Source organism: Mesocricetus auratus, unplaced genomic scaffold (assembly GCF_017639785.1).
Source record: "Mesocricetus auratus isolate SY011 unplaced genomic scaffold, BCM_Maur_2.0 Super-Scaffold_100004, whole genome shotgun sequence".
NCBI lineage: Eukaryota > Metazoa > Chordata > Mammalia > Rodentia > Cricetidae > Mesocricetus > Mesocricetus auratus.
The window spans coordinates 91,179,990-91,207,718 of NW_024429189.1; the positions used below are offsets into that span (position 1 = coordinate 91,179,990).

At 43.7% G+C, this 27,729-nt stretch overlaps 1 protein-coding gene across 11 annotated transcripts in view; it reads left to right on the plus strand.

Moving 5' to 3' along the window:
* Positions 1 to 27,729, plus strand: part of Sema6d (semaphorin 6D) — a 582,801-nt gene that overhangs the window by 514,012 nt on the left and 41,060 nt on the right. For 5 of the 11 annotated variants that reach the window (XM_005068545.4, XM_013112357.3, XM_005068549.4 and 2 more), the window contains exon 1: positions 11,137 to 11,268. The exons of 2 other annotated variants lie outside the window; for them this stretch is intronic. The gene's annotated coding sequence lies outside the window, so the exon portion shown is untranslated. Of the gene's footprint in view, positions 1 to 9,935; positions 10,158 to 10,861; positions 10,885 to 11,136; positions 11,269 to 11,534; positions 12,043 to 27,729 lie in introns of those variants that run through there. 4 more of the 11 variants (XM_040746200.1, XM_013112355.3, XM_021226293.2 and 1 more) reach the window with 3 other exon arrangements.

Consider the following 27,729-nt stretch of genomic DNA (forward strand, 5'->3'; position numbering starts at 1 on the left):
GATTGAACATTGGTCTTTACAAATCTGCAGCTTAATGTACAGTTTTAAGGTTTCCTCTCTTGAAACTTAGATGTTTTCAAAAACATTATTTACTTTGTTCCTAATCACAATGACCAAGTGAAGCAGTCCTGGCTAGCTGAAACATGCCATTGTTAGATCCCAAAGATGCAACAAATGAACATTTAAAACCTATACTTGATACTTGACCTAATTTTAAAAAAAAGGAACTAAATAACATATGGTTGATTCTTTAAGACACCATAACTTACTTGACAGATTCTAAAATTCTTATCTTCCTGAGTATATTACATAATGCTTCCCATTTCCCTCAGGCACCAGACAGTCCAGTTAATCACAATAGCTTCCTGTCTGTACTCTCTCTACAGTGTAGTCTCACATTGGACCAGCCTGCCTGGAAGTCCTGGTACTCCCTCCCACAAGACTTGAGCTGACCAAGAGAGATATGAGAAAGTACTTGAGTCAGGTCCAAAGTCTGTGCCACTGTTACAAAAATGGCTCTCCACCCATTTCTCCCAGCAGTTTGTGGTGGCCACTGGCCTCAGAAGCCATTGCAGAACAGGTACACTCTGAGGATAAAGACCAAAGGCAGCCGCTCCTCTGCAGAGGGGATCAGTGAAGTCCTCTCTCTAACCGTCAATTCTTGAGTATTGGGATGGGGGGAGTGTGGGGGATTTTTTAAGTAAAGGCTGCCATGGGGTTCTGCCTGCCTCTTTGCACTTAAGGGATATCAAAGGAAGAAAAGTGGAGAAAGAACTCAGGAGGCCATCCACCAATTTAGCCCCTGCTGCAGTCACCCAGATCTCGCTGCTAACGTCCTGAGAGCTCCCTGACATATTAAATATTCATTAAAAGCCCAACGCTGCTTTCCCAACATTTGACTAAATAATGAAAGTGTAGATTTGTCCCGATCTGCTTTGGAATCGCTTGGTTATACATAGCACTAAATTATAGTTCTAATGGAATGAGTTTAAAGCAGAAGAAAAGGATCTCCATGGCTTGTCCCTGCCTCTCAGTTCCTCTTAACTCAACCATAAACTAAACGGATTCATAAAATGTTTATGGGAGGGTAATAAAGTGAGGTTTCTAATGCAAAGGGTGCTTATATAATTAAGCATACATTCTATGACATTCTGTGTAATTTGAAACCGTTTCTATGAAATTAGCAAGTACTTATATTGATTTTAATTCTCCTCCTATTAATGCCAAATAGTAAAGCAAAAAGGGGAGGAAATCATGAGTTCCTGGCAATGTCAGCATCTACAAGTCAGAAATTGAAACTACAGATCTTGCTAAAGACTTATCTTTTATTGTTTTCCTGGAAACATGCCATTAAATTTGATTAGATTTCTCATTTACTGTCCTTTCTTCTCTGCTTCTCTACCCCCACAACATACATTAGGAGAACACTATGTAATTGGAAATGGCCCCCAGGATGTAGAAGAGGAAAGTCAGACCCAGTGACATAGCTGGAGTCTCAGCCATTCACAACGCTGAGGCAGAATACCTGAAAATAAGCCTGGGCAATAAACCATGGCCCTGTTTCAAAAAGCAAAACTAAATTAAGTAGCTATCCATGATTCTCTTAACGATGATATCATAAGCTCCGTAAAAATGACTACTGCTTCAAGCAGTAGTAATACCCCATTGCTCAGGGTACACCCACCCCTTTGTCATCCAGAAATGACCCATTCCATACTGTTCCATCCTAACCTTTCAATCAAGTGAAATAGAGATTTGTGTATTGCCCAAGAAAAGTCAGAAAACCACCGAGCTGCATTTTTTCCAAATTCCCTGAGGTCTTCGAAGCAAGTGCTAATGATCCTGGCCTAAGGTTTCTTAATTCTACATGAGCGATAATGGTTAAGAAAATTAATTGTAGCCACATTTCCTCAATTATACCATATTAGGGGGCCAGAGTCCCCGAAGCCTTTCTAGGCTAATGGATTTGGACAGTTTCACAAAAAGTTTTAGAAGTTTCCAACAGCATTCTCTGTGTCAAGCTGAAGGCATGTCACTGAACAATACTAGAGAAAATGCAATGGACCACCAGGCCTGCTGTTCCCTGTGTATAAACCGTAAGTGAGAATGGGAATGAGGCCGTAGCTCTCCTCATAGGGCTTCCACGTGGGTGACAGGGTCCAGGTGTATGGAGGAGGACAAGTTGTTTGTCCCTGCCTTCTGAGGATTCTAAACACCCAAGGCACACAAGTCAGACTGACTCACCTGCATGACTGGATGAAAATTCAATGTCTTTACTGTCTATCTGTATTTGTCCACTGAGCTTTTGTTATTCCTCTAGAAGCTGAAAGTTTCCCTGACTGTAATACTAATGATAATAACAGTTGTTATTATGATCAGTATTATTATTATCATCGCCATCATCTATCATCATCATCATTCCCAATGTCTTGCTAACTACTCATGGTGGTTATGCCAGCACTTTAAGGTCTGCTTCAAACAAAACTGTTTCCCTTCTCTGAAAACATGTTTCCCTTTCTGTGTCACCCTCACTCATAATAATTTAACTTTTCTTAGATCAAGCAGGACTAGCAACCTTGAGCAGATCTCCCATGCCACCCTCCCTGATGTGCAACCAAACATTCGATGACTCAGTGTGGCTTCTATTAGACATTGCTGTGTTTCTCATGCTCCGCTTCCACTGAAGGTGTTGTCCGTTCCTGAGTGGATAACCATTGTCCTTCCTTGTGCACTCTCACCTCTCACAGAGCTTCCCTTTGTCGTGAGTGATATCTGAGTAACATGGGGATAATGCTATCTTCAAAGCTCTAGCATGCCAAGATCATTGTGACCGATTATGCCCTCCAAAATAGGTCTGTCTTCTAAATACCTAAGCAAGCATTCATAGGCCAGCACATGGAAGTCAATTTACTCTAGTTTTCTCTGTCACATCTCATCCTGCTTGCCTCCAGGACCATGCACAAGCCCCAAGTCAGCCATGCCCTTCATTCTCCCCTACCCCCATTGTCCCCTATGCAGTTCCTTTGTTGTGAACTGCACCCCTGATGTCTGTCTTCAGTGGACTTCACTCACCCACTCACAGGAGCCCTCCCTATGTTGAAACCTTTTATAACCTTCAACAGTATTCACTGCTCCTAGTATACATCCACTGCATGTATCCTGTATCATTGGACTGATTATTCATAGCCTCATGCCACGTAGTGCATTTCTTACCCAGCTAGGGTACTCACTCTCACTCATTATCCCATCTATCAAAAGTTCCAGGGTTCCTGTCCTGCCAGTATTGTAGATCGTAATAAGTCCACTCGCCCACAGAGGCAGGTGATAGAATGTGTTAATAAGGGAAGTTCAAAGGGCAGAGAAGTAGAGTAGCCCTGATGAGTTCAGAACTGCCTTCAGCACCCTCGGTTTCCAGATGTGTTTCTGCTATGTTACCTGCTTCCAGGAAGCAATCTCCCAGATGAAGCGTCCTTTGCAAAGTTTTCTACAAAGACCAAAATGAAATGACTTTCTATTTGCTCCATCGCATCGACTCTCAATCTCTTCCCTTGACTTTGCTTCTCTGGAGGAGGAGACTGAGTCGAAGGAAGGTAGCAGTGACTTCCTTGCCTTTTGGCTTCCAGTGAGGCTGAACCAATGAAAAGCACAGTGGGACACCAGAGAGGGTGGCCTGTGATGCTTCCTTCCTTCCCCACAAGCCAGGTCACCCCAGGCTGGAAGAGTCCTTTTGCTGAAGGTCAGTGTTTCTTGCAGAGGTTCTGCTTGCCTCTGTGACCGTGGGTTCTGTTCATTGCTACCTCTGGTACCCTAGACACCTAGGATAGAACAGCCCCAGGGTAACTGCCCCCCACCCGCCGTGTTCTCCCAGCACCCCACTCTCACCTTCACAAACAACTCCTCGAATTACCCAAGTCAAGTATGCCATCTGTTCCCTGCCAGGATTCTGAATGATAAAACTGCTTTTCAAATTTTCAGTTGCTGTCTGAATATGAGCTGTTTCTCATTTATCTCGGCACAGTGCTTTACACAAAGCAGACTGCTGCTATTAATAACAAATGGTAAAATGAATGCATGCAAGAGTGAATGAGCTATCCTTTCTCCTTCTAGTCATTCTGGACCCCTCAGATTTTGCAAAGACTGTGATTTGGTCTGGGAGGGTCCCTCCCTGTTCCTCTCCTGTTGTGTAACAGCTTCCTACAAGATTGAAATATTCCATCTTTGAATAATCATTCCTCTGAGATTCAAATATTTCCATTGAAAATAGTCCAAGCCATTTAAAAAGGAAGGTGAACAACTCAAAATAGCTTCTGGAAGTGCCTGAAACCAAGCAGCTTCACTAGCCCCCTCCCTTTTGTAAGCAAGAAAAACTGTAAAAGAAGGAAGAAAAAAAGAAAGAAAGAAAAAAAGACTCTCAGACCAGACCAACTGCCTGGAAGAAGCAGAAACAGCAGGACTGAGCTGCCTGGAGAGGTTTAGACTAACTGAGGCACACGGAAAGGACACTCTTCAACCTGTTGAGCTGCCTGCAGGATGTGTAGTATACCCCAGGGCCCCAGCTTTGTGTGCTGTTACTGGTGCAGGGCCTTGGTGATACAGCCTCTTTGAGTCATTTCTGCTCCTGCAACCCCTCATCCATATTCTTCTATGTAACCCTAATAAAACTCATTGGCTCACCAAGTTGGACTTTGGCTGTATCTGCACTTTGGTCAACCTTGGGCTCCCTATCTGGGGTGAGTAGATGTGTGTTGTGTCTCCCTGGGAAATGCTGTCACACAATACCTAGAATTTGCTGACTCTGTGCATTTCTGTGCTCCTGGTGGTTTCATATGAAAGGGTTAAGACTATCTGTAGTTTCTAAAGACAGCAAGCACATCTTTCCTCCACAGGCTGCACATTTACCTGTTATCAAACATAGATTACTTTCTTATTTATATTGTTTACTCTTCAGCATAAAAACTGGCAAGTAAATCAAAACTGAACTGTTTTCTCACTAGGTCTGAAGGCAGATATCTTTAAGGAGCAGGACCCCAGACTGGGGCCATGCTCTCAAACAAGCTACTCTGTGGGCTCCTTGTATAAGTACAGGCCCGTTTTAACATTTGATGAAAGGATAACCTAGGCAAATGGTCTAACTAAAACTCAAACACAGAACTCACTGATCGGATACTCACAGCAAGTTGAAATCATGGCTGATTAACATTCCCTATCACATTATTTCCAGCAATCATAAATTATCCTTGCCTCCCGAATCTCCCACCTATATTGATGTAGAAAATAAGGCTTGTCCTTTTGTTTCATTATGACAGTTACCAAGGTTGATGGCTTACAAATGAGAAACTGACCCACATGGGAACCGTCTTCAGAAAATATGCTTTTAAGTCAACATATTTAATAGTGTGCCTGGGTACTGGGTAGGTAGGTATTATTCATTAGAAAATAATTGTGTAACTAGAATTCTTAATTAAAACTTGTGATGAGAAATGAATCTGTTTATTTTGTAATTATGACCCAGAAATTCAGAGCATACTAGAGTAGTTTATGAGAATAATTCCAAAAACTTTAATATAGTAGAAGAAATAATGAATCTTTTAAACAGGAATACAGACAAAAATATACAAATGTGCACATATTGTTGGAGACAACATCAATATGAGATAAGACTGTAACAAGTCAGTAGTCAACGTTGGGGCTTGTGTGATTCTGTTAAGAACTTTCCAGAAACCTTCCAGCCAGTTTATTTTGTTTTGTAACAGAAGCAGAATGTCTGAGGAATTTTCCTTAAGTCCCCCTTTAGGCTTTTTAAAAATATAAGTTCAGACCGCTGCCACAGAACTTGCTAACACAATAGTGAAATGAATCACAAATGTTTAAATGGAGCTCGGTAGCTGGCATCAACCTGGCAAGAAAGTTGGTTATAAAAACTTACAGGTCTGCCATAGTTTTGTTTGTTGACTAGTACCCAACTGTAAGTTCAAAGGTATCCGAAGGCCAAGGAAACTGTGGGCAAATTACTTTATGGTACCAAAGGTTAGGCTCACTGTTTCCTCTGAGATTTTTTACAGCCTTGCCTGAAGAGCCCTGTAACTGACCAGTGTAGAGAGTGCCAGCCAGCCCCTCATTTGCATCACTCCCTATTCAGTGACACAAGTATCCCAGGCACTGGTTTAAATGCCTGGTAGCCAGTGAGCTGATCGACCTTGCCGCTGCATCAGCATTTAACTGGGCTTTGGGAATTTTGAACAAGCCTATTATTACGGCTGAAACACTAATAAGGCTTACTATTGATTTTTATAGCAGAGTATCAATTTCTTCCTCTCCCCCACATGGAATGCATTCCCTCCCTCACATTTTAGCAGTGTAATTTGTAATAACTCCATATATTTGATGTTAGTAAACTGTCTATTGTACACCCTGACTGAAAAGCAAAACAGAAAAAGCAAAACATGCATTTGGAGGTCTTTATTTGGAAAAATATAAATTACCCAGAATCCTATTCTGTTTTGTTTGTTTGTTTTGTTTTGTGTTTTTGTCCAGTAGGTGGCTCTAGTGGCTTCTGGCAAGCAATCCCTTTTTGTACCTCTAATGGCCAGCCACTTTTTTCTATACAGAGAGAACTTGGTGATGTTAAAGAGGTCTGGAGAAACACAATCCTGTGACCCTAACCCCAAATACAGATACTTGTAGCGTAAACAGTGAGGTTTATTTTATTATATATTTGCATGGGTTTAAATAGTCTTTTTCCTTATAGCTCACAAATGGCTCAGAGCAGGTATATGGATGATAGGATGCATATAATGTTCAGATATGATGATGCTCATCCTTCATCTGTCCTCAAAGGACCTAATAGTATTAAAAGCTAAGGGCTGTGCATGTGTCTGGTGCATAAACAATCGCTATGGAAAACCTACATCTTTTTCTTTGGCTTATACATACCAGTGTCCATGCAGTGACTCCTATGAAGGCATCAGTGAAAGTTGATAAGTAACTGCTGATTATTTCCAAAAATGCATGGTGTATTTTCTTTACACAGAGCGAATGGCAGAAAGTATTCATGCTAAGGTAGAGCAGGAATCAAAGTAAGTTTAAAAAGCAATTTTTATTATTCCAAATATGGGTATGGCTATGTGCTACCCTAGCATAGAACACAGCAATAGAAATGAATTATGTCAGTAAAATCTTGAAGCCTAAGATTTACTATGATAAATGTTTTTCATTAAAATGAAATTTCTTGGCAGAGTCATTTTCATATGCAAACTCTTGACACAAGGAGGCCAGCTGTGTCTCTGCAGAGATGTTGGTCTATATTATTAATGATTTATCATGTCATGGAGAGCGTAGATTAGTTTTGAAAGCAATCCCTCGCCACAGAAAGCACTTTCCATAATGTGTGAATGCAAGGAGTAGTGTATGTGCATTCCAAACCGAAGTCATCAGAGAAAATGTCTCTCTCTTTGCAATTCCAATACCTTCATCTTTATATGCTGAGACATGGGGTTCTAAATCCTACACTATGTTATTCATGAAAATTCGTGCAAAATATTGTTCCTATCAATTGGATAATAGTATATACACCTGAATTAATAGACATATCACATGGATAGAGGAGTGAACAAAATTTATAACACACCCATCGAGTCCTGAGTCTCACGTTTACTGTAAATTTGGATTAAGTTTCTCATCCAGTTCTGTAGCACCCCAAGATTGCACTGTCTTCATGGCAGCCAGAAAAGCATTGCCCAGTGTTTACTCGGTGCCCACTGTACTCCTGGTCAGAGGCTAAACACATCGAGGGTGTTATAATGTCCAGTCTGCCACAGAAGCTATTTAAAGTTTTATTGTCATCCTTGATTTGCAAATAAGGATACTGAAGCCCACTGCGGTTAAATAAATTATCCAAATCACAAGTCTACTGGGAAGCAGTTGGATTTGAATGCAAACTGTATAAACTCCAAAAACTTCATTCTTAGTTCCTTTAGCGGATGCTATTCAGACCTCATTAAGAGGGAGCATAGAAATCCTAGTTACAGGTGTGACATGAACCAAATCACTAAAATGTCTCTTTTTCAGTTTCCTCACCTTTAAAATGGTGTTAATAATAGTTCTTGCCTCTTAGAACTGCAACACGCTCTCATTTTTTAAGTGCTTGGAACAGCTTGGCATATGTTAAGCGCGGTATTTGTTTAATAGCTATAATGGTTAAGGATCTGATGATTGATACATTTTACTGAGAATGATACGCAAAGATTTTCTGTAGATTCTAGATAGCTATTATACTTACAATTCATTTGGAAATGAGTTACTACTCACCACTGATGGGAAAACCATGCAGAGAATACTAAAGTGTATTTGCTAGCCAGGTAGAATCAAGCCTTCAAAGTCTGAGGGGGCAGGGTAGGGTGTTAAAGAGGCCAAATAGCTCTATTCACTTATTGACAAACACGTAACAAGCATTCTCAGTTGCACTGTGAGGTCTTGGGACACAAAGTAAGGAAGCCGTTACTGTGGAGCATTATAGAACATAGCCATGACAATCCTTTCTTATCTGGCACAGAAGAGAGTACGGGGACGTTGCAGGCTCCAGGGTCATGCCTGGTCAGTGAGTGTTCATTGAGTGTGCAACCCTGTGCTAGGCACCAGGCCTGTACAGGTAAGGAAGGCAAGAACGCTGCTCCATTAGGACGTGTCCAGGTGGGAGATACCCTTAAAAGAATAAAGATGAATAACATTTTGGAGCACAGATATAGTCACTCACATCCATACAAAGTGTTTGCAGGAGGGAAATTTGACACCCAGACAATTGCTGTTCAATCAAGAAGCCAGAAACAAAGCTAAGCAGCATTATAGGGTACCACAGAACGCAGAAACATCATGGAGTGTGCGCTGTGGGGCACTATCAGTATTCAGCCAGTGTTACTGCCTAGAATGTAGGATGGGTGGGGAATAGAGAACTGGTGGAAGTCGCCAGGGTTAAAGAGTTGAATGGCATAAAGTCAACAGTACGGACGGGAATCGGATGAACCACAGCGCTGGCAGTGGAGCCTGAGTGGTTTACTTGGATCTCTTTCCACTAAAAACCAAATAAAGAGTGTCATTTTCCTCTCATCATTCCCCAACAGGGACACGACAAACCCTCAAGAGGAGGTTTTGACCTTCCTTCCCATGTCATGCTCTGGCTTCTTGGCCTCCAGCAGAGCAAATACAAGGATGACCTCAAGGTCCAGACTGACATTCAGAGGGAAGATGTGTAATTCATGGTTCCCAAGGGCCTATCAGTAAATTCTCCAGCAACTCGCAGACCACTATTACTTGTTATTCCTGGATTTAAGGACTCAGTATGGGGTAAAACTGTCACCTCTGGGTATCTGTCCTTCTAAAACTGCCCACATGTATAGGAACCCAATCTAAGCCAGGTGTTGTGACTCAGCCTTAGTAATCTCAACACTCCACATGCTAAAGCAGGAGGATTGCCTCAAGTTTGAAGCCAGCCTGGTCTAAGCAATGAGTTCCAGGCCAGGCTAAGCTATAAATTGGGATGGGGGAGGGGAGGGAGCAGAGTTAATCAGGAATCTGGAGAAATGAACCTTCCCTGCTACCATGGACATGGGACAACTCACAAACCTGCTTCGAGGTGGCTGGTGACTTGTTCCCTCACCAACCAAGTAATCCCCCACTCCCACCCTTTTCATCTTCACGTGTTGCCTAGAACCCTCTGCCTGCAGGACAGAAAACAAGAAATGACCACAGGCCAGGAAACAGCCACAGCTTTCTGGGTCAGAAGCTGGCTAGGGGAGGGCCCTGACTGCCAAGGAACTTGCAGTGATGTCAGAGCCCAGCACAACCAGAAAACACCAGCCAACCAGGCAACAAAAGACCTAACAGCAGAAAAAAAATCACTGAGCCAGTCTGAGAAGCTGCTCTTTCCGCCCCCTACCCGCCTCTTGTAATAGGAAGGACAGCGGGGAAAGCTTGCATTTTAAAAGGATGCCCCCTTTCTCAGGGCTTGCTTTTGGCTACCAAGTGTTAACTGGGGGGACTTTTTGGAGTTCCTTTCAACTCCCGGGCATATTCTTCCTAAACGTATATCTGTGTGCTGGAGAAAAGCAGGAAGAACCGCGGACAAGAATATGCCTCCTTCGTGTCCCGACTCTCTTTCCACGGTAATTAACCACACTCAAGTGAAAATCAAAAGTTTGGCGGAAATGCTCTCTCTCTTTAAGCGAGCGTGTGTGTGTGTGGGGGGGTGCACCACGGTTGGTTCCAGCCAGTTAGAACCCTTAAGTGATACATGATTAGATTGCAAACTAATAAACATAACCCGTTCTTGGACATGAACTTTGAATTAAGACCCTCTTGTTTGGGAATATACGATTCTTTTATTTCATTTATGACAGTCCATCTTAAATGATGTCGCTTCAAGGACATTTTCATTTCTCCCACAACGTATTAAACGAAACACTTGCCTGTAAAACCGGCTCATTAGCCTGCAAAATTATACTGTACTGAATGGCATTCATTCAAACTGGAAATAAGATTTTTAGTAGGTGATTTCTGTTTTTTCTAAAGATACAGCTCTGTTTGATTGCTTCTTCCCAGCTGTTTTGCTTAGTGATTATAAAGATAAATGGGGGAGGGGCTTGCAATAATGAGCTCAAAATAAATCTTAGACTAGAAAACTAAGACTCAAGTTCGGGGTACAACTGCGCCCACGGCACCACTGGGCTGCAGCGATTTGTCCTCGGGACGTCTGGGGGCGGCTGGGAGAGTAGTGAGGGCGCCTGGAGGAAGGGAGAGGGAGGGAAGGGAGAGGCGGCTTTGCAGGCTACAGAGGCGGCGCCAGCTGGGCGACCCGGCTCCAGAAGGCGCAGGAGGAGCGGCTCCGCTAAGGTGGGAGAGCCTGGGCGCGCGGCCGAGCGCGAGCAGGGACGCGGCGGCCACCAGGGTCGAGGCCATGGCGCGCGTGGGGCTCTGGGCGGCGCTGGCCGCGGTGGGAGCTGCAGAGCGGCGAGGGAGCCGGGCTCTCCGGGAGCGACTCGGAGATGGATCGAATTACACCATTTGCAGGGCAGCGGTTTGTTTTGCTCGCGTTGAGTCCCGCCGCCGCCGCAGCCGCCCCCATCAGGGCTGGAGCTGGCGAGTTTCGGGATAGATCGCAAGGCGAGACCCGAGACCGAGGGATTGCTCTTTCTGTACACTGTCTAGATCGGCTTTTCCGTTTGATCGTGACAAGCTTTATTTGTCTGTGTTTTAAAGCAGCCTTCCCTATGAGAGGTAAGACGGTCTCCGAAGCTCCGCTGAAGCTCTGGGTGCATGATGGGGGTGGGACCCCGAGCCCGCAGCGCAGCTGTGTGCGGGCGCGTGTGTTTGCTTGGGCGTAGTGTCTTATCTCCCCGGAGTTCATTGCTTTCTCAAGCCGCTCGGTCTCCAGCGGTGCCCGAGGCGCCTGGGGAGGTCTAACTGACCGGTCCCAGCTGGCCGGTGGGCGGCCTGGGGGGCGGGGCGGGTGGCTCGGCCCTCCTCCTAGGCGCACCCCTCCTCCCGGGCGCACCCCTAAGAGAAGAAAAGACAACCAGGGACGCGAGGAAAAGTTTCTTCCAGGCAGGGCCGGCTCCGTGCTGCCCCGCACACCGTCAGGGTTAGCCCACCTTCCTCGCTGCGGGGCTCGGAACCTCCAGCCCACTGGCAGCGCAACCCAGGCCGCCCCGCCAGCCTCGGCCCCGAGGACGCAGGGACAGCCCGGGAACGCGGAGCCACTGGCTGTCCACGAGGGGACCGTGGGCACCCACCCGCCAGGCTCCCAGCCACTCTCCCCCGCAACTTTGCGTGCTTTGTTCGCTGGCTGGAAATGATTCACCGAAGCGCCGTGGACAGGGTCTTAGCCAGTCAGCAAGGGCTCGGCCCGGAGACGTGTTATGCTCTCAGCTCCCCATCAATTATGGATGGAAACAAATAAGGAAGAGTCAATTTTGTATGAGCCGCGTCTTCCGCGGCCAAAGGCGTCCTATAGCCGGGAGCAGCGGCAGGGAAGCCGAACCCAACAACCAGGTAGGGAAACTTCCAGATCTGGCTGCAATGACCATCTGTAGAAACTGAGGCAGTAGTCGCCCTGGGAGATTTGGGAGCGCTTTCAGCTCCCAGTGGCATGTCTAACTCTTAGGTTCTAAATTAATGGCCAAAAAGGACTAGGAGGTGTGGATGCAAACCGAATTTAGAATTTTTCTCATTAATCGGCTAGCAGGACCATTACTGGCAGAGGACTGTTTAAATCTAGTACTTGTGTTTTTAAAAAATGCCAGGGTGGTGATGGGATGGCATTGCAGTGAGGTATGAGTTAGAGCCCTAGAGGAATTGGACCGGTCAGTAACCAATTCCAGGGTCCTCAGAGTGGGACAGCACTTCGTTATTATAGATATCTCCCGAGACTCTGTGTACAGTAACTGAACCCCATGCCTGCCACTCAGGCTGCTCTCCTTTAAGTCAACACAGCTTCTGGTTGAGGGCTTCTTTCTCTCAAAACTTGTAGCTACTTACAAACGGTAAGTCGGCAGTAGCAAAGTATGAGTGTTTTTACCCTTCCCTTTACTTGATACTTGATGCAATAAAATAGATTCTTTTGTTTATTTCAATGCTGATGTCCCAAGGAAAGAGTTAATGTTTTTATTCAATTGACTTAGTCTCTGCTCCTTGAATAGGAGAAATACTCCAGTTTGGAAAAAATCTTCAAGGCTTTTCTTGCTTATATTGTGAGATCTTAGACAGATGGAGGAAGTGTTCACTCTTTTTAGTGGTATAAAACAATAGGTTCTAGTGCTGTGTTTATTCATGATGTTAAGTATCTACCCTAGGAAATTAACTTGTCTTCAGTAGTGTTTAATGTAGTGAGTGACAAGCTCATTTTCTCAAGTTAGCACGTATTACACGCAAACATTTACCCTGGCTTAGATACATACAAATTACAGATAAGCTCTGAGATCGGGTCTGTATCACCATGAGCCTAAACATCTGCAGATAAACCACAGCTCACCCATAACTGAGATTTGCTTTTCAGTCGGCCAGTGCCTTTGTTTAGGATTCTGAGATGTGCATCCAGAAGACAGTTAAATACAAGATCCTGAGATTTCTCTGCTGGCACACTTAGGAAGAACAGCATTTCTTATTGGATCCTACAGAGTACTGGTACCCATCTCATTTCTCCTAAGGATGCTACATAGGTACCTTTCCTAAGGAGTCTTCCTGTGATGCATGAGAATGTGCCAGGAATACTGTGATGTCTCCATCACCAGACATCTGGTTAACTTGAGTTTGATTTAGATCTGTGGGCATTTTGCCGGCCCCTTCCTCCTTTTTGATGCCCTCTAATAGCACCAGAACCATCTGGTCATGCCTCCCTTGGTTTGATGGATTTGAAAGATGGCTGTGACGTCAGCCATAGTCCTTAGAGTGAGGTTAACTTAAAAATCCAGAGGACTTCAGTTCACTGGCTTGCTGTACAGGAAGACTGTCCAGTAATTGATTTGGTAAGTGGGCCACTGCATTCTGTCTGGTGGTTTCTGTTTGTTGAAAGGCCATGGGCAAGGAGCTTGGATCCAGAACTTTGATTCAGAGAGATATCCATGACTGTTGAGATCTTACTGAGTCTGAGCTCTTATTGCTGCTCCATCATAATGAGCCATGGTAATTAGCTTAGTCATTGTTCTTGCATGTGAGTTTCACTAAGATACAAAGAGTGAAAAATGCATCTGAAATAAGGTCATTTTTCACTCTTCTGATGCATTTTATTCGGTCCTAAGAGCTTGGCTGAATGCCTGACCAGTATTAGTGCAACCATAGGAGGCAAATTCCTACCTTACACATTACAGGACAAAATATTATCTTTTATTTCTATTAAGGGTCTTTAAGCCAGCGTAGCTCTGATTTATTTCTAGAGGAAGCTAGAGGCTCTTGAGGTATGCCAACCCATCTATGTTCATTGAATACCTGTCATTTGTGAGGAGCTATAACCATGAGCCAACACCCTGTGACCAGATATGCTTTTGTATATTCACCTTGAGCAATATTACTATCTAGAAACCCAGATCGGTGGGCCAGAAATATAAATATATGTCTCCTTTTTGTGTGCAGATCGTTATATCACAAAACTTGGAAACAAGATAGTTTGTACCCAATGTTCCCAGGGCAGGCCTTCCTGCCCTCAGCATTAACAAATAGAGTATCAGGGTGATTGGGTCTCTGAGGCTTATGCAAATAGAGATTTAGCGTAAAAAATCTACCCAATCCAGTGGATTAGGATACCATTGAGAACAGCTGACGACTCCAGTGGGGGAGGAAACGTGTTTTGATTTATTCTTGTGCCACATGGAAACACTAGACCCTGTGACTCCATTAAGCCAGCTATGACACTTTTCAGTTGAGGTAGCTGTCATCAGGCTGTTTTCCTATCAGACCTTGATGACAGGGGCAGTGTAGCTAACCACTGAGGTGGTTTGCATTTCTCCCCAACAGGAAAACTACTAAAATTTCTTACGTAAAAGAAGAAACATCAAGCAGACAGCAACTAAGGGCCTTCAGATCAGTGGAGTGCAGAACCCGCAAGAGGTGTTCGTATTTCTCAAACTTTTCTGTCAGGCTTTGTTAACTCACCCAGATTAGCATTTTAACAACCCTGAAGTGAACTTCTACCATTCTCTCCACTTGGACACAGTATGTAGACCATCCATCATCCTGTCCTTGGCTACAACAGGCTGCTGGCTCTATCACCATTTGGAGGTACACAGAATCCATCCAACTGTGAATAGCACAGCTGGCTACAGCCCTTTTTTCTTCCACACCACTGGCAGCATTGTCTGGCTGTGGTAACTAAAGTTAACACCCAGAACAGGAAGTTTCCATTGTTTCATATCCTGCGCCAGGCCCCTCATCCAATGTTGGAAGTACACCTGCCTTAAAGTCCACTGACTTGTCTTTCACTTACAAGGGAGCTTGTTCCAGCCTTAAGTGGCATGTGGCCACAGCAGTGACACTTTTACAGCTGATACAATTGAGCCACAGAATTATAGAACGAGAAAGCTGCATTCAGACCCTGCTCATCCTACACACTCAAAACTTAACTCTGAGAAGCGAAGAAAGGAATAAGAATAGCATTTAGCCTGTGAGCAAGAACCACTAGAGACAGAAAGACCTGTCAGTGACCTACACACTTCATCCCCTTTCACAGACTGTGTGATGTAACTCACTCAGTCCTGTGGTCTGTATGACATTTTGTTGTTTCCCTGCTCTCTGTATCTGGAAGGGTAGCCATGGCTTGTTAGGGAAAGAATAACATGACTTAGGCGGGTGAATTTCTTAGGAGATATGGCCAACCTTTTCCTTTGATGGTTTGAACTTTTCGAATTGAGAGAATACTTCTTTGGGAATTTCATGTGCAGAAAGGGTGGGGTTGTTTCATGCTTTGGTGAGTGAACTCAACCACAAAATAGCAAGAAGGAAGGTGATATCAATGGAAGAGAAAAACAGGAGAAGAAGGAACAGAAGTCACAGTGCCCAGCAATTAATGTAGTGCAGAGACTAAATTCTAGACACTCTAATAAGATCTTTATCTAACACCTACAGGGAGTAGGCTCCATTATCTCTACTGGGACATCGAGGAAACTGAGTCACCCAGTAGAGAATTCAAACCTCTAAACATCCCAGCCCCCATTTTCTCATCACAATACTGGATTCCTTTTATATTTCTCTTAATAAAGAAGTTGCATTTGGAGGAAATATTTTTTATCGAACAGCTTAACCACGTGGGTATGTGTTTTAGTTATGTCTTCTTTGCTAACCTAAGTCAGAGGGTTCCACTCTTCTCCCCCATGTATTCCTGTTGGTGAGATGAGGGTGACACCTTCAGTGGTCTCGAACAGCGCCTGAACAAACACGCTGGGTTTTCTTGTGTAGAGTCATATGGCAATATTCACTTTCGGAAAAGTGCCGTCTGAGTACACTTGACATTTGTTTCCTGCTCCTGTCAGGTGATGATGTGCTATGTACCACTGTCCCATTTCCTGGAGGTGTTTAGGAGCCACAGCTTCGGGGGTGAAGGTGTTTGTCTGAAGCCTGACTGTCGATTCCAGCATGCCACACTGAACTTCATAGTGCTTCCATGGAGTTCTTTGACCTGAGCGCTCAAACACACTGCTGAGAAGTCGTCCCCCATGCCGTAACTTTTTGTTACTGCGCTTTTTTTCTTCATAATTCCTTATGGGAGGAAAAACTTCAAACTAGATATGCATTGCCATTACCCATGATGTGGAAATGTAAGGTTTTCAGCATATATTTAAGGGAAGGAAATACAGGTTTTAACAATAAGAGTTCAGTGTGTCAGTACATGTATAATAAGGGCTCAGGAGGATCTGCAACCACTTAGCCTGTTACTGGAGTCTGCATTTAGCAGTAGAGGCAAGGGTTTGTATCGGCACCATAGAACCGGAGCAGAGAGGATGCTCACCAAGAAAACACTTCTGTTCCTCAGTGGACCATCAGCGAACCAGGAAGAAAGGCTCTCTACCTTGTCTAGCACCTCACTTGTTACCACAGGAGTGCTTGGGAGAACCCAAACCTCCCTTGGGTAACTGGCAGATCAAGGCAGGATAGTTTTAAAGCCAACAGACAAGAGAAAGAGAGGCCACAGAAGTAGTGATGTATTCTGCAGTTTCTGTTCTTGTCATTGCTGTTGCAACTGTGTTCGTTCAGCTTTGACCAAGTGTCTGCTCTGCATGCATTCACAGAGGAGCATGACAGATTTCAGAGCTCTAGGCAAACAGCCGCAGTAGAATGGGGTGTGTTTTAAGTGCCAGAGAAGATACACCCAGCCCTGTGGAAGCTGAGAAAAGGGAGGTTATTTCTGGCGAGGGTAGTCAGGGAGGGTTTTGCGGAGCCACTGATATTTGAGCTGGTCCTTGAACTAGGTAGGATTTGGACAGGTGGACAGTGAGAGGCAGTGGGGGTGAAAGCGAAGGCATTCCAGGCATAGAGTACAGTTTAGGCAAAGGCCCTGGGGTGGGGTGGGATTGGGGTCAAGGTCAGTTGTCTACATTTGAGTCCTTACCTACAACAGAGCTGTATTTCACTTGCACAGTGGCAGTTGGCTATGCAAGTCACAAAGCTGTATTGAGTGTCCCCGGGCTGCTGGCCCCACAGAGTAAGCCATCAGAATGTGTGGGATCAATCTGTGACAACTCAGATCGCTGCCTGATGAGTAGTAAAAATCCCATGTCAGCTGCAGGTGGACCATGTATACACAAAGTCAGTAATGGGGACCCAACAAGACCTCTCCTCACTGGAATATTGAGCAGAAAGAAGCTACATTGATTTACCTGCCTTTTCTTTTTAACACAAAAAGACTTTAAACATAGACTCCTTAGTTTTAAAAAAATTGCATGTGTGTATAAGCGTTTTGGAGGGGGAGAAGTAGAGATGAGGATAAAAACATCGAAACCCTGATAATGAGATGGACTGGAGTGTAAGTCCCATTTAGACGACCGCTCCCTGAGGCTGTGGCCTGGTTAAAGTCAGCAGAGGAAGACACAGATGTTCAGCAAATGTTGTAGTAAATGTACTAGTGAGTTTTCTCACATGGCAGATAGAGTCTTCCATGGCGGGCGGCTTGCAAGGAGTGGTTGGAGGCTGGGTCAGCTTTTTCCTAATAGAGGAAAATTTCTTGGAAAATTATGACTACATCCTTTAGGAAGTGAACATTCCTTTGTGGTTCTGAGCTCCCAGGGACTCCCTGTAGTGTTTCCTCCCCAACACTATCACTCCCCGACCCCATCCCAAACCTTCCTCCAAGCTAAGTAGGAACATGGGTGTATCTCAGCCATTGTTAACCCATAGGTTAACATAAATTAGAGTCAACACACGGTTAAGTCTGATGGTGGATGTAATAAACTTCACGGAAGGAAGAACCAGAAGTTTTGTAATGTAAGTATACTTATTAGAATACATAACAAAAGAGGAATAAGTTGAAAACTGGTGCATTAGCAATGGTCAAGTCAGCTGCTTTGCTAAGCCTGGCACCAACCCCTGGTTCAGTTTTCCAACGTACATTTAAGTATCTTTAAGTCTTTAGCAAGTTAGTGCTTTACGTGACAGTGTCAGCAAAGAATTGCTGCCAATGAATCATCAATCAGAAATTACAGAATAGGTCAATAGGGAGACAGCTAATCACCAGCAAATCCAATGTGGGGAACTTTTTAGGAATATTCTGGTGACTTAAAACAGAGAACCTGTTAAGTGTTGTAGTTGATCTGCCGCCTGCACAGTAGCTTGAAGTGAAGGGCACGCTGCTCCCCTGTGCCCAGCACAGTTGCCTCTAGACCTGATCTAAAATAAGCTGGCCTGGCTCAGCTGGGCTAATAATAACAACACTTGCTGTGTGTTTGCCGTGTGCTGTGGCATTGTGCCTAGTGCTTTAAATGTGTGGTCTCATTTAATCCCCTCGTGGTCCTGGAGAATATAAGGCTGGGAAAAGGGGGCTGGCATATGGGAGGCCTCACCATGTACCTGACACGTGATATGCTAAATCGCTTGATCAGCATTTTAAAAAGACGACTACTATTCATAATATCCTCATGGTATAGAGGAAGAAACTGAGGCATAGGAGGTTAAGTATGTTCCAGAGTTAACCCCAGTAGCGGAAGGAGGGAGTTAGTATCTGTGAGAGCGAGTGTAATGCAATAGATAAACTGTGTAATCTTGAACAAGTAACTTAACCTCTCTGAGGCTTCTAAAGGGAAGACGATGCTGGTAGTAGCTGTGTCTGAAGAGTGTTTTGAGACAAAAATGAATTAATATTTGAAGAGCACTTATAATAGGACTTGGCATGCAGCAGTGTTTTAAATATACCACCGTCTGTTAGGTAAAAATAAATGTCGTCTGGCTCCGGAGCCTGTGCTCCTAGCCTTCATAGTGTGCTTCTTGCCCTGTGTGAGTCTGTAACTGCTCGTCTGTGACTAGTGTGTGGGTTGTTACTTCAGCTCCACATCACCCCAGTACCTGATCACACGTCCATCCAGGCTAGGCTAGGGAGGGGATGCTACAGATAGTGTGGAGACTCAGCACCGTCATACCTCAGTTGAAGATGACCAACCCGAGTGTCCACTGCGGCGTCCACGGCTGGTGGCGTGGAAGGAGGATGGAAAGGATTGGTGTGTTTTCTGTGCCGGTGGCTCCTGGCTTGGGGAAACTTGCCATAAACACTCAGGCACACTCCGGAGCCAGTCTAGGTCTCTGACCCTAAACCAGCAGTCCTCAGACTTTAGAATTCATCAGCATCACACAGGTTAAAATGCACATTCCCAGAACCCTAGCCCTCCTCCAGGCATACCAGGTAACTAATGCATGTTGTCTATTGACCACCCTTTGAGAAAAGAGCCTCCAGTCCTGTGCTTGCTGATGGCCTAGCATCTGGGGGATATGCAGGCTCCCATGTCAACACGTTACTCACTGGACAGCAAGGCTGGTGTGGACAGGCTGCTAGGTAGACATGACCTCTTCCTGCCAGCCCAGGGCATCTCAGCTTATGAAAGAGAATAGAAAGCAATAAAATACACCCCAAGCTGAAGAGGCTTATTAAAAGAAAAAGAAAATCTCTAGTTTGTAAAAGATTTCCACAGTGAGCAGAAATCACGAAAGAAAAAGGGGCCTGGCTTATTTCTGCTGACTGGCCTGTATCATTTCATAAGTGGGGCCCTGGGCCAGGATTCCTATCAACAGTTCTTGATTCAGTGATAAACTGAGATAAGGGTAATCAAACTTCATGCTTCAGGGCATCAGGTGATTGCCTGCTGAGGTCAGGATGGAATTCCTCCTCCTAGTGCTTCGCACAACTGACTAGACACATTAGTTTTTGGCTGTGCTTTGAAGAGTGGGCGCTGGAAACCTGGCTGAAAACTCCCCTGGCTGATCCCACATGGGAAATAGTGTGTCTGGGGCATGTAGCCCCATCACTACTTGGCTTCCTCGTTATCATGTAACCTCATTCTATGTACCTGATACGTCTATTGATTGATGAAAGGTCAGGAGCATGCTACACTTAGAAGAAGTGCACACCATCCATGCTCAGCAAATCCAGTTTCCTCATCTGTTGGCGCTCTGCTGCCCTGTGAAATTATAGTGAGTGTCAGGTAAAACAATGCATGAAAATGAAAGCGCTGTTTAAATGGAAGGTGTCATTACAACACAATGAAATGACTGCTTATTGTAAACAACAGTCTGCACATTTATGCTGGGATAATATCATGGGCATAATGACTGAACATTGAGTTCTTAATCTGTGGGAAGCACTGAAGGGTTTCATTTGCATTCTCTTGGGGATCTGTGCGAGTCCTTTGGGACACCTACTTGTTTTATTCCCGTTTTGTAGAAAACAACACTAAATCTCCAGGAATGTCACCTAGCAGAGATAGCTACAGACCACCAGTAGCCTAAGACAGGTGGGATTTATAACTCTGTAGTCAGACGGAGTCAGTCGTCTGAGGTGTGTATCAGTGGGCTCAAAGCAAGGCTATGTGATTTGTATGTTTGTCTGCTTGCTTGCCTGTTTTACCTCCCAGGTCATGGTCAGTCTTTGCTTGTTGTCTCTTCATTTCTGCAGTTACTGAACTGCAGCTCTGCCTTGCCGGCCTCCCTCTCACATTTTAAAAGACCATCACAATTACTGTGGCCCCTACAGATGATTCAGGGTTAGTTCCCAGTTTTTAGGTCCTTGCCTTACTCTCCCTCTTGCCAAGAAACATAGCATATTTACAGACTGGGAATTCAGGTGTCGCCTCTCCTCAAGGCTGGGGACATTATTTTGCCTAGCATAGTTCCATACCTGTGAGGACCTTGAAGCAGTAGAATTGGAATCTCTGCCCACTCCTGACTTTTTGAAGCCCATGATCTCAGCCACTTGTCATAAACCTCTTCAGTTTTCATTGGTGGAGAAACAATAGAACCATGGGGCATGAGAGGTGAGAAACACTATGTTGCTAATCAGTTGGGGACTGTTAAATGCTATCATAGTAGTTGGTAACAGCCCAGACACTACCTGTACTGATCTGTATTAAGCAGGCTACACATTTGTGTTTTTGTTTGTTTTCCTGAGAGTAGGTATGGGGACCCGGACCATTTCAAAGCTTGAAATCTGTGGGAAAGTATTTCCCAGGAACTGTCCACTCAGCAAGGGTAAATGGAGAAAGTGACAGGAGCAACTGTCTTGTCACTTGCTGATTTTGGCATTCCCTCTTGGCCAACTGGATGGAGTTTCTCAAGCAAGACTGTTGTGCTCCATCCCTGATGACCACAACTGTCTCTGGCTTGTGAAGCTTGACGCCCCCAAAAGCCAGTCATTCAATTAGGAGTCTGTGTTCTGCTGGAACTTGAAGAGCAGTCAAAGTTGTCAGAGCCTCTCTTGTTGTAAATTCAGTTATAATTTTGAAAGTCAGAACTATATTTGAAAATGGATTAAAAGCACAGAACTAGGAGCCTTGAAGCTAGCCTTGGCCTAATGGCCATCGTTTTCTTCTTAGAACAAAGTAAATTTGAGGGCAAAATAGAACCGAGGACCTTCCAGGTTCTATAATGCTACATTTATCTCCATATTGTATCCTCCTCAGTTATAAGAGTGAATACAGTGGTGATTTAAAAACTGTGAGTCCACCATGTGAGTACGATACAGTTGTGGGCATACAGACAGACAACAGATAGCCTGACTTTTCAAATTTATTATTGTCATTTACATTTTACAGCTCTCTGCCTTTTTCTTTGGGGATCACTTATACTTCATTGCTGTTAATATAGTTTTTAGACTCAATTTTCAGAAATACATAGATAATATTTTCAGTTAGCAATAACTGCATCTCATTCAGCTCCTGGGAGTTGATACGATGCTGCGACATAGTTTCTCTCCATGTAATTTTCACTTTTGTCCCTAAAGAGCCATCCCCCCCTTAACATGTAGCTGGGAGAGGGCAGATGAGTTTGAAAGCACAGAGCCGAACCTGACTTATGGACTGTGGCTGTTTTAGATTGTATTGCAGAAAATTGTAGGCTGACATCCAAAGTCAGGGAGAGAATGTCTTTATTGATTAGCAAAATCTTTTATGAAAAAGGAGGGTGGTAGCACCTCCAAAGCAAATTTGTCATCCTTGATGGAATACGGTAGTCCCCATCATCCATGGGGAATTCATTCCCCAAGTGGGTGCCTGAAACCTCAGTGCCGTGAACACTGTATGTACGATGCCTCCCCCCATATAGAAATAAATACCTGTAATAAAGTATAATGTGTAAATTGGGCACAGTAAGAGATTAACAATAGCTGATGACAAAATGGAAGCATTATAGTAGTACACACTAATAAATGCTGGGTTAATGTGGTATCTTTGAAAACATCTTACTGTATTTGTGCCTTTTCCTTACAAGTAGCAGCTTAATGGCTTCTCTCAGGCATGTCTCAGCTGTCTAAATTGCTGTTAGACTTTGAAGCCATTACTAAGTCAGAGAAAGGGTTTCTTGGGCTCGTCCCTGTTGATACCAGCACCATTCAGTTGATTACTGAGACAGCTGCTAAGTGGCCAGTAGGCAGGTGACTGCCATAGTGTGGTGTCCCTGGATAGAGAGATGATTCCTATACCAATTGAGATGGTGCCCTAGTTTCCTTTTCTGTTGGCTGTGACAGAATTCCTGGAAAGGGCAAGCCAAGGAATAAAAGGGGTTGTCTGGGTCACAGTTCCCAGTTATGGGGAGATCAAGGCAGCAGGAGCTCAGTGCAGCTAGTCACATTATATCCGGAGTCGAGAGCAGAAGGCAATGATGATGCTTGCATGCCAGTGCTCGCTTGCTTCCTCCATTCCTTCACAATCCAGGATCCGTTTCCAGGAAATGATGCTGCCGACAATGGGCGGGATTTCCCACCTCAGTTAATACAATCAAGATAATCTCCCACAGCCTAATGAAGACTGTCCCTTATAAAACTCCCTTCCCAGGCAGGTCTAGATTATTGTCACAGACAGGGCAAGACTGAGTGAGATAGCTGATGTTTCCTCACGCGACTCAAAGGTACTTCACATAAAACTGATGGGTCATTTGTTTCTGGAATTTCCTGATTAGTATGTTCAGACCACAGTTAGCCATAGGTGCTTGAAACCACGGAATAGCGGCCCTCTGAATGAGATAGATTCACTGTATTTCCTCTAAAAATACATGAATCTTTACAAAGCATGCTAACATGTAATTTGGATGTCTGTAGTCTCAGCTCCCTGAACTATGAGAAAGTCCAGCCCAGGCACAAGCTTGGTGACGACCACTGCTCAGTTCTTACCATTGGAACTTGAAGTTTGGTGCATTTTCCCTCAACTAGTCTCACTGTCTTCGTGATTTTATCACACTCAAAATTATGAGTGTGTGTCAGTCTAGATTCATAAACAATGCAGTGCTACTACACACTTAACAGTCTGTGCTCCATACAGAGCTTTTGAACAGGAGATTGAAATCCTGGCTTGTGTTCAGTGGATATTAGAAATTGAGTACATAGTTTCTCTGAGGCTTGATTAGCCATTCTGTAAAATGGAGAAAGTGTTCTTAAAGAGATATAGAACCAACAGGCATACTTATGGGAGGCAGACATGGAGTCTTTGGAACTCCATACTGCTCCAACCTATTGGGCCTTCTATGATGAGAATGCTTTGGGATGAAAACAACAATCCCAGTTCAAAGGGGTGTAATGATCAGGACCTCCTGTCATGTCATAAGAAGTTCTAAGATATTCTGGCTTTGAGCTTGATTCATTCTTTAACTAAACAAAGTTACAAAGGTTTAAGTGTTTTCCATGCTCCTTTCTGGGGCAGCTGTTTTCAGGTTCCTACTACCACTGTGTGTCATGTGAAAATCTAGCAGATATAGAGGCCAGTCTTGACAGAATGCCTTAACGAGTAACAGATTTTTCCTCGGTCTCATTGGACAGAATTGTTCAGTCTTCTCAAACTTGGAGTTTAAACATGGTGGAATAGGACTGTTGTGAGTGTCCCAGGTTTTGGGGATTGGCATACTCCTGGCAGTATGCATAAAAGCAGCATTTGGCGACTGAGCTCTTATAATTATACCTTGTCACATATATAAGTCATGTTTCTACTATGTACATTGCAACAGTATATTTGTGGGTGCATCCAAACTACACAAGTTTCATGGTTTGCAAGGAATACTTTTCTCCATTATTTGAATGTTTTATACACCTGAAACAGAAATTACACTTGACTAGCCAGTTAAAAATATAGAAGGTGTTTGACATTGGAAGAAAAATGAAACCAAATATGGGCTCAACATAAAGCATAAGTTTGTTTTCTCCGTGCTTTCCTTTTTCCCAGAAGCTTGTTTACTATGAGAAGCGAGGACCCCCTGCCAGATTAACTTGGAAACATCACAGTAAATATAGTCATAATTATAAAGGCGCTTTCATCTGTTGAGAGTCGGAAATGCTAACTGGGTTTTCTGAAACGCTGAGACATCTCATGATCATAAATTCACAGTTTTCTTCTGTTGCCACTTAAAAAAATTCCATTAACCCTTGGAGCCCCAAAGTTCAAATTGAATGTGTTTCTAGTACATGTGATAAGTCCTGTCTCTACCAAGGAAAGTTACTGCTCCTTAAGCTTCTTTGTCCTGTAATGGAGTCCATCCTGATTGCACTTCGCCTGAATAAGCTGTCTTACCCTTTGTTCATTTTTAGCCTCTTTTTTCCTGGTACAGTTAAACAATAAATCAGTTCTGAGGCACCATAAAGTGTGGGCGAGGAGGCCCCTCCTCTACCTGTCTTTGTACAGCTGATCTGCCTTTGCATGGAGCTATAAAAATTAACTACCTAGATTTTCAATATCTGAGATTTCTACTCTCGGTGTTTTATAGTTGCATTTTTGCCAACCAAGGTGAAACATCCCTCAGGCTTTATCAAGTAAGTATTGCTTCATAAAGGAAGACAATGGCTCTGATTCCACTCCTTTGTCTGTACCACCATCACGGTTTCCTTCCCAGCTCTTGCAACCCATGAGCCCAAATGCTTCTAAGTTCAGAGTCAGACTCTGCTACTGAACCTCGGGGGAGCCCCGTTTATGCCTCTGATGAATTAGAATGGTGTTTCTACCTAACAAGAACACAATGCGCTATTCCCATTATAGCTGATGGAAAGCACTTGGCATGGAATCCAACAAGTTTGTAGCAGCTTGATTAGCATTGCTGTTGTTTTCAAATCAAAGATGTGTGGCAATATATGGAATATTCACATAGGAAAGTCTCCTAGATCTTTGTGTCTAGGTTGGTTACAAGCAAACATTATTTTGGATGGCTACTAAAGAAAGAGAAATGACAGAAACAGGTCTCATCAGAATGTGACATTACTGAAGCTCTTCAAGGCCAGTCTACCACACAGACATTGTAACTCACCTGTTAGATGCAGTTCTGCCATGAGAAACAGTCACTGTGCTCCACAATATTTTATGATTATGACACAGTAGTGAACCAAGCACTTAAAATGAATTACGGTATTGGCTCAAACTATCCTTGGATCTTAGTGATTTTCTAGATGCTTCTAAGACCCTTAACATTCTTGCTTATTTATTTATCCATGAAGTGATGTTTTTATTCATTTTCTAACTTCAAATCCTGTCTTCCTTTTGACTCAAAAAAAAAAACCCAAAGTGTTAGCATTTGCAGGAATAATTGCTAACGGGGTCAGCTTTGTGGGCATGTGACCTGTGTATGGCACTTGGTCCTTCCTTGCTAAGAATACTCTGTTGTTACCACATTGACATTCCTAACAGACCCCTTTTCCATTTTGCTTTTCCACTGGCTGTGGAGGCTCAGTATTAGAGTAAGCTAGAAGGATTCACTAACCCTGGGTCTGAGGTCCCATGGTGTCAGCCATCCAGAAAGCCCCCTGATTTTCCTAGGCCTTGGATTTTGTTGTTAATGAAGACACTTCACACTTTAGGAGAGTAAGATATAAGTGATATGTTGTCTGGCCAGAGTTTGGATTTTGTCTGTAGCAGCCATACTTTCTGAACTAGAAATCAGGACATAGGGATTTTGGGACCAAAAGACTAATTGACATTAGGACTTCTCTTGAGAAAGCTGAGCTAGGAGCTGACACCTGTGATTTCCAGCAGAGCCTGCACACTGCAGGTGGCTTTACAACATGCAGTTGGATTGATGGGCACTGGCATCGTTCTGCTCATTTCACTTGGATCTGCCCTTTCCTCTCTATAGATTTTATGCTAATTTCCCCAAGGAGACTTAGCTCACTCCTGTACTTTGGCCATACTTTAAAAAGTAATCTATATCCAAGACTTTAAAAGTCTCATATCCAAGTATCGGCATCCTTCAGAATTGTCTAGCTTCATGCCAGAACCCTGGCATGAGTGCTAACAACTCGAAATACCATTGTGCTCATCACACAGAACCACAGGAAGACCAGCTCCGGGTATGCTCCCTAGAATCTTACAACTCCACATTAGCTTGCAGGAAAGATTCGAGTGGAGCCCATGGGCCAAGCAAGTTCTTCAGAGTCTGTGTCTAAGGTGCAAGAACGAAGTACTACCACTGATGTGATTCTCAGTATGAGAACCAAGGTCTGACTCGCTCATTCATCCTATCAGAGTTCTGTGGGCACCTCTCCATGTAAAAAACCAACAGATGTTTAGTAGCAGACAAAGAATTCACATCAGGTTGTGGTCCCTAGGAAATTTCAGGACCAAAAGCCCAAAGAAAACCTGCTAACTTAGCTGAGGTTCCAAAAGCATTTTTGAGTATACCATCAGTGCTACCTGCAACCACCTTAACATGAGCAAACTTTTTTTTATTTTAAGATTTTTATTTATCTGTATGGATTGTGTATATCAGTGTATGTCATGAATGTGCAGGGACTCACAGACACCAGAAGAAGACATCAGATCCCCTAGAGTTATAAGGTAGATTATTTTAGCAATTAAGAAATTGTAGACTGAAACAAAGAAGCAGACCACTATGTACCATATTATCGGACCTTGTAAAAGTTGTTTATTTAGACAGTCTTCGTTGTATAGCTGAAGCTGAGCTGCAGTCTCAATCTTCCTGTTTTAATCTCAGGTGTGCAGCTTATTTATCTCTCGATTTAACCATACTTAATTTAGTTTTAGGGAATGTCTTGACATCTGCCTGTTTTGGGTGCATAAGAAGGAGGTGCTTAGCTGAGAAGGCTTAGAACAGAAAGAAAATTTACATTTTCTTTTCTAAGGTGTCTCATAAATCCTTCATGGATTGGATTTTGTTTGCATGGTTTTTACTTTGGGTTTAGGAGTCTTAATTTGCCATTTCTTTGTCTTTATGCTTGTGTATGTATGTATGGTATATGTGTATATATGTATGCATGTTTGAATGTGTGTGTGAGTATGCCTGCACATGTGTGCAAATGCAGATGCAGGCCAGAGGCTGAATTGGGAGTCTTCTTCTGTCTTTCTACTTATTCATTAAGGCATGGTTTTTCAGTTGAACCCAAAGCTCACTAATATGGCCAGTCCACCTGCCTAGCTTGCTCTTGTGGGGGTGGAGATCAGGTCCCTATCTACTGTCTTCCAAGTTCTAGATTTACAGTCAGGTTTTCATGCATCTGACATTTCATGGGTGTTAAGGATCTGATATCTGTCCCCAGCCCAGTCCTCATGCTTGGCCTGCGAGAGTTTGAAC